This window comes from Loxodonta africana, chromosome 2 (genome assembly GCF_030014295.1).
Source record: "Loxodonta africana isolate mLoxAfr1 chromosome 2, mLoxAfr1.hap2, whole genome shotgun sequence".
NCBI lineage: Eukaryota > Metazoa > Chordata > Mammalia > Proboscidea > Elephantidae > Loxodonta > Loxodonta africana.
The window spans coordinates 55,962,723-55,969,983 of record NC_087343.1 but is presented as its reverse complement, the minus strand read 5'-3'; positions in this window follow the sequence as shown (position 1 = coordinate 55,969,983).

Below are 7,261 nucleotides of genomic sequence, written 5' to 3'. Positions count from 1 at the left end.
AACAGAGAATCAAGGCCTCTCCTGAATGAAGATGTTTTCCTGGAATTGCCAGATGTAGAATACAAAAGATTAATATACAGAATGCTTCAAGACATCAGGAATGAAATCAGGCAATGTACAGAAAAAGCCAAGGAACACACAGATAAAGCAGTTGAAGAAATTAAAAAGATAATTCAAGAAAATAATGAAAAATTTAACAAGCTTCAAGAACCCATAGAGAGACAACATTCCGAAATTCAAAAGATTAACAATAAAATTACAGAATTAGACAGCTCAATAGGAAGTCAGAGGAGCAGCATTGAGGAATTGGAATGCAGAATTGGGGAGATGGAGAACAAGGCACTTGGCTCCAATATATTTGAAGAAAAATCAGATAAAAGAATTAAAAAAAAAGAAAAAAATCCTAAGAATCATGTGGAACTCTATCAAGAAGAGTAACTTGCAAGTGATTGGAATTCCAGAGCAGGGAGGGATAACAGAAAATACAGAGAGAATTGTTGAAGATTTGTTGGCAGAAAACTTCCCTGACATTGTGAAAGATGACAGGACATCTATCCAAGATGCTCGTTGAACCCCATACAAGGTAGATCTCAAAAGAAAGTCACCTAGACATATTACTGTCAAACTTGCCAAAACCAAAGATAAAGAGAAAATTTTAAGAGCAGCCAGGGATAAGCGAAAAGTCACCTACAAAGGAGAATCAATAAGAATAAGTTCAGACTACTCGGCAGAAACCTTGCAGGCAAGAAGGCAGTGGGATGACATATATAGAGCACTGAAGGAGGAAAACTGCCAACCAAGAATCATATATCCAGCAAAACTGTCTCTAAAATATGAAGGCAAAATTAAGTCATTTACAGATAAACACAAGCCTAGGAAATTTGCAAAAACCAAACCAAAACTACAAGAAATACTAAAGGAATTCTCTGGTTAGAAAATCAATAATATCAGACATCGACACAACACTAGGACACAGAACAGAGCATCCTGATATCAACTCAGGGAAATCACAAAAATAAGATTAAAAAAAAAAAACTAAAAAAATAACTACTGCATCTTCTATATTTTAACAAGAAATTCAAAGACCACTAAAAATATCTTGAAGATGTTAATAAAATGTTTATAGTTCTGTCTTGGTTATCTAGTGCTGCTATAACAGAAATACTACAAATGGATGGCTTTAACAAAGAGAAATTTATTCTCTCATAGTCTAGTAGGCTAGAAATCCAAATTCAGGGCTCCAGGGGAAGGCTTTCTCTGTCAGCTCTGGAGGAAAGTTCTTGTCATCAATCTTCCTCTGGACTAGGAGCTCCTCTGCGCAGGAACCCCGGGTCCAAAGGATGTGCTCTGCTTCCGGCACTACTTTCTTGGTGATATGAGGTCCCCCACTCTCTGCTCACTTCCCTTTCCTTTTATCTCTTGCAAGGTAAAAGGTGATGCAGGCCATACCCCGGTAAAGCTCCCTTTACATTGGATCAGGGATATGACCTGAGTAAGGGTGTTAGATCTCACCCTAATCATTTTTAACATAATCTAATCTTGCCTCATTAACCACAGGCAGAGATTAGGATTTACAACACATAGGAAATTACATCAATCACAAAATGGAGGACAACCACACAATACTGGAAATCATGGTCTAACCAAGTTGACACATATTTTGGGGGGACACAATTCAATCCATGACAAGATCTCACACCCCACAGCTCAAACTTTCTCATACAGAAATATTTCCACCTCTCACTAATTCTTCTACCTTTAAAATTAGGAGTGTGTATCAACTCAGAGGAAACTCTGGTGGCGTAGTGGTTAAGTGCTATGGCTGCTAACCAACAGGTCAGCAGTTCAAATCTGCCAGGTGCTCCTTGGAAACTCTATGGGGCAGTTCTACTCTGTCCTATAGGGTTGCTATGATTTGGAATCGACTCGAAGGCATGGGTGGGTTGGTTGGTTATCAACTCAGATTGGAAAATCCATTTCCTATATATTTTTCTAATATGGCATATGATTATAAGCCTAAACTTGCTTAAATAATGTCACTGAAGTTAAGCAGTATTTGCTGAAAACCAAAAACCAAACCTGTTGCCGTTGAGTCAATTCTGACTCATAGTGACCCTATACGATGGAGTAGATCTGCTCCATAGGGTTTCCAAGGAGCGCCTGGTTAGCAGATGTAGCACTTAACCACTACACCACCAGGGTTTCCACTTGCTGTAGGGTTCCTGATAATGGGCCAATGTAAGTGACTGTATACCTAGGACTAGATACTATTTGTTAGGGATTGAATTGTGTCCCCCCAAAATATGTGTTAACTTGGTTAGGCCATGATTTCCAGTATTGTGTGGTTATCCTCCATTTTGTGATCTGATTATTCTCTATTTTGTGATGTGTTGTAAATTCTAGCCTCTATGCCTGTAGTTATGGTCCCATTTGGGAGTGAGCTGTCCATTATGTTAATGAGGATTAGGTAGTTTGTTATGTTAATGAGGCAGGATTCGGGTGGGGTGTATCTTGAGTCACCGTCCCTGACAGCTCTACAAGAGATAAAAGCAGAGAGAAGCAAGCAGATAAAGAGGGAGTCCAGAGTGTCCTTTGGACCCAGGGTCTTGTGCTGTGAACTTTCTAGACTCAGAGGAAGATTGATGCCATGACACATGGAGGTCTCCAAGGTATGGCGGGCCCACAGATGCTTAAAGGAGACAAGGACCTTCCTCCTAAACTATGAGATGACAGAGAAAGAAAGCCTTCCCTTCTAGTTGGTGGTCTGAATTCAGACTCCTAGCCTCCTAAACTGTGAGAGAATAAATTTCTGTTTGTTAAAGCCATCCACTTGTGGTATTTCTGTTATAGCAGCACTAGATACCTAAGACACTAACTGCTGAAAATACCTGCATAAAATATTTGGACACAAATGGAAATAAGATATGGTTAAAAGTTTAGTAAGATGATATATAGCATTTAGATTTTTTAATTCTATGTAAACTCATGGATAGGTTGGATTTCAGAAATCAGATAAAAAAAAATTCTTATTTTAGGCCCAGGGTAAACCATTCCAGTAAAAGTTGCTAGAAGTATTGATACCAAGTATTTAATTCTACCATTTTAATTTGAGTGCTGTAAATCTGAACCGACTCGACAGCACCTAACAACAACAACAACAATTTTAATTTGGGAGGGAAAAAAACAAAACTTTTACCTACTTGTAAAATATGTGACAGAAAATCTAATCATGAACTGTTTCTGCCAGATACTTTGGGGAAAAATGTTTTTCAGAAGAGGGAATGAATGTTTTTGGGAATTTGTTGCTATAATCAAAGTTACCCTTCTGATCTTTTAATGGAGCCTTTTATTAAGGGGAGCTCTGGTGGCGCAATGGTTAAGAGCTCAGCTGCTAACCAAAAGGTTGACAGTTCGAATTTACCAGCCATTCCTTGAAAACCCTATGAGGCAGTTTTACTCTGTTCTATAGAGTCACTAAGAATCGGAATGGACTCAATGGCAATGGGTTTGTTTTTGGTTTTTGTGAAGGCATGACATGCTCATATATTTCTAGTTTCACAGAATCTTTTTGTTTTTTTCAATCAGTAAAATAAAATGGAAATGGTTTTGCTCCAACTCACTTTTTTACCAAATAAAATTTTGTGTGGCAAAAACAACTGGGAAAATGGTGATTCCAACTACACTTATATCATAAAGTAATATACAAATATTGTTTCCAAAGTTATTTTGTGCTCTTAAAATACTTTAGTATATTTAGTTCTGATCATTCACTGGTTTAATTAGTGAAAATATAATAAAAGTGAAATATAAGTCTTTGGAATAAGCTGAAAAATTTCTGGTATCAATCTTTATTACATAACCACAAATTACAGGTAGGGTTATATTTTAAAAAATAATTGTTTCCTAGTTGTTGTATAACAAGCAAGCAATATGAACAGGAGCTTCACAGACAGGGTATAAGTGTCCAGTAAAAACATAAAAAGGTCTACCTAATAATCAGAAAAAATGCAAATGAAAACAAGGCAATGTTATCAACATGTTAGCCAGGTTTTAAAAGACTGATACTCTGTATAATTTATGGGCATGTGGGGAAAGTGCACCCCATACACTGGTGGTAGAATTACTAATACCTACCACATTTTGACCACCACCCATCTGTCAGTTTGTACTGTGGAGAACTGTGTGTTGCTGTGATGCTGGAAACCCTGGGGTTGCAGTGGTCAGCAGTGCGAAATCCACCAGGCGCTCTTTAGAAACTCTGTGGGGCAGTTCTACTCTGTCCTATAGGGTTGCTATGAATCGGAATCATCTTAACAGCAATGGGTTCAGTTCGGTTTGGTATGATGCTGGAAGAGGTCCTGGTGGTGCCGTGGTTAAAGTACTTGACAGTGAAACAAAACGTTGGTGGTTTGCACCCACTGGCTACTCCATGAAAGAAAGATGCGGCAGTCTGCTTCCATAAAGATTTACAGCCTTGGACACCCTGTGGGACAGTTCTACTCTGTCCTATAGGGTCGGTATGAGTCAGAATCAACTCGACAGCTGGGGATTTGAATTTCTTGGCTTATGATGTTGGAAGCTATGCCACTGGTATTTCAAATACCAGCAGTGTTACCCAGGGTGGACAGTTTCAGTGGAGCTTCCAGACTAAGACAAAAAAGGGGTTGGAAGGCACCACAATAGCCGTAACAACGGACTCAAACATATCAGTGATTGTGAAGATGGTACGGGACTATGTCTCATTCTGTAGTATATGGGATAGCCAAGGGTAGGAATGTACTAGTTGGCAACTAACAACATTTTGGAGAGCAATTTGACAGTAGGTATCCAAATCTTAAATGTACTAACCCTTCAACTTATCAATTCCACTTCTAGGTTTCTTTCCTAGAAAAACATTCACACACATGGCCAAAAAGGTGTATTGTAGCATGTTTACTGTTTTAGTGATTGTAAAAGAAAAAATAAAGTGGAAATGACTGTATTCATTATGTGGCAAGTTACAGAAAACCCAGTTCAAACTGGCTTATGCAAAATATATGTACATATATGTGTGTATGTATATATATATATATGTATGTATTGGCTCACATGACTGAAGAGTCCACAGATGAAGCTTGAGTTGGATGGTTGGACGTCCTCTCAGGCCTACCTGTGCTCAGGCTCCTCAAAACGGCCCCAGCAGATGGAAAACCACATCTTCATAATTGTGGGCAAGCGTGCAAGTGTTCTTGCATTTAAGTGTGTGTGTACGTTTGTGTCTTCCCATTTGAAAATAGAGTAAAACCAAACTGGATTTCATGACCTTTTCCCATCACTACAAATTCGTTTCACCCTGCTGTCTCCCTTGTTTCTCCAGCTACACTGGTCTCCCTTTTATTCTTTGAACATGCTGAGCCCAGAGCCCAGTTGCCACTGGCCAGAACGCTCTTCCCCAGCGCTGTAGGGGGCTGGCTTCTCTCAGTGCTCAGTTTAATTTAGCGGTTCATTCCCTTGGGCTCATTCTTTTCCGACTCCTACAAGTTGGATTTGACTTGATGGCAGTTTTTTTTTTTTTTTAATGAAAGTGCACCCGTCCCCTCCCCGACTCATTTTCTTCACAGCCCTTATATCAAATGGTACTTTGTTTTTTTCTTATTTACAGCCTGGCTTCTTAACTAAAATGTAAACCCCATGAGACGTCATTTTTATAATTTACTGATGTATCCCCACTGACTGTCTACCGTCCCAGACTGTGAGCTCGAAGGGGAAGAACACCTGACCTAAACCCACTTAACTACGTATGCAATTTAACTAAGTCAGAGAGTTCTTGTTGGTAATAAGTTAGAAATACTGGACAGATAGTATGCAGAAAAATCATGAGATATTAGTAAAGCAGAAAGCGTAAAAATGATACAGCTGAAAGCTCCCATAAGGCTAATGCTCTAAGTCTTTAAGGAATACTAGCTAGTGGGGTAGATAACAAGCCTCAAAGGGAAGCCTAAAGGCAAGCGTGGAAAAGCCGAACTCTTCTGCAGAAGGCGCCAGTGGAACCGATTCCAACTCATAGCGACTCTGTGTGACAGTGTAACTGGCCCACTGGGTTTTCCAGTAATGATTGTGAGGATGGTGCAAGACCGGGCAGTGTTTCTTTCTGCGGTACACAGTGTCGCCATGAGTCAGAATAGACTCCACGGGACCTAACAACAACAACAAATCTTCACCGGGCGAAGAGCCACTATTTGGTTATTATTAGCTGTGCCCCCAAAGCACAGGTGGCAACTGACCAGGTGAGCTCGGCGTCTGCTCTCCTACACCGCGATCTCCCCCCCCACCCCAAGCAGAAGACATGCATAGCCAGCCCCTTTTCCATTCAGTGATATCTGTAGCTCAATGTCACCATAGCGCCCCACCTGCGAGGGAAAAGTAATCTTTCAGTGGTACAGCTGGTAGGAGTCACACGACTGGGAGACTCGCGGGGCGGGACTAACGCCGCGCAAGCTCTGTGCGGGCGGAAGGAGCCGTCAGGTGCGCCTGCGCGCCCTGTCGGCCCAGTTACTCCGCCTCCGCCTCCTGGTTTCCAGGCCGGGGCTCCTGGCGGGATGGTGCCGCAGTGCCAGGTAAGGATCGGGAGCGTGCGGACAGACGTGGGCGCGGAGTCTATTCGGACATGACTGCCCCTTCCGTCCTCAGACTCCGCCGCTGATTTAGCGGCATCCCGTCCCCTTCTCGCCTTCCCTGACCAGGCCCGCGACCGCCTCCGTTGCGGTGCCCCTTCCCGGTTTAGGGGACTTTGCTCTGGTCGCCCTTGCAGAGGTTAACTCCACTTGTGAAGTGTTGGTGACTGGGTCACAGCGTCGAGGACAGGCTCGTTTCTAAAGGCGCCCTCGACCTTTTGGCCCCCTATTTTTCATCTTACTCATTTTGATGAAGATACGTTTTTAATTAAAAAGAATTACGCTTAATTAAGGATTTGTTTGAATTCTTACGAAGCATATATTCATATATGTATTTGCAAACCCTTTTTTGCAAACCTCTCATTATTTCGTAGATAATGATTTGCACTGAATGGGTATTTTACTTGGTCAGCTCTCTGAGATTCCAGGCTGATCATTGAGGTTTGTTCTAGGAATACCCGTTGATCCTGTATTTTAAATTTATAAATGCCAGGTTTTGTATGTTGCATAACTTAATCCGCGGTAGCTAGGTCCGGTGTAGTGTAGACTGGAATCAAAGGTCATTTGACAATCATGAAACACAAATATTTCACTTCTTTGATTACTTA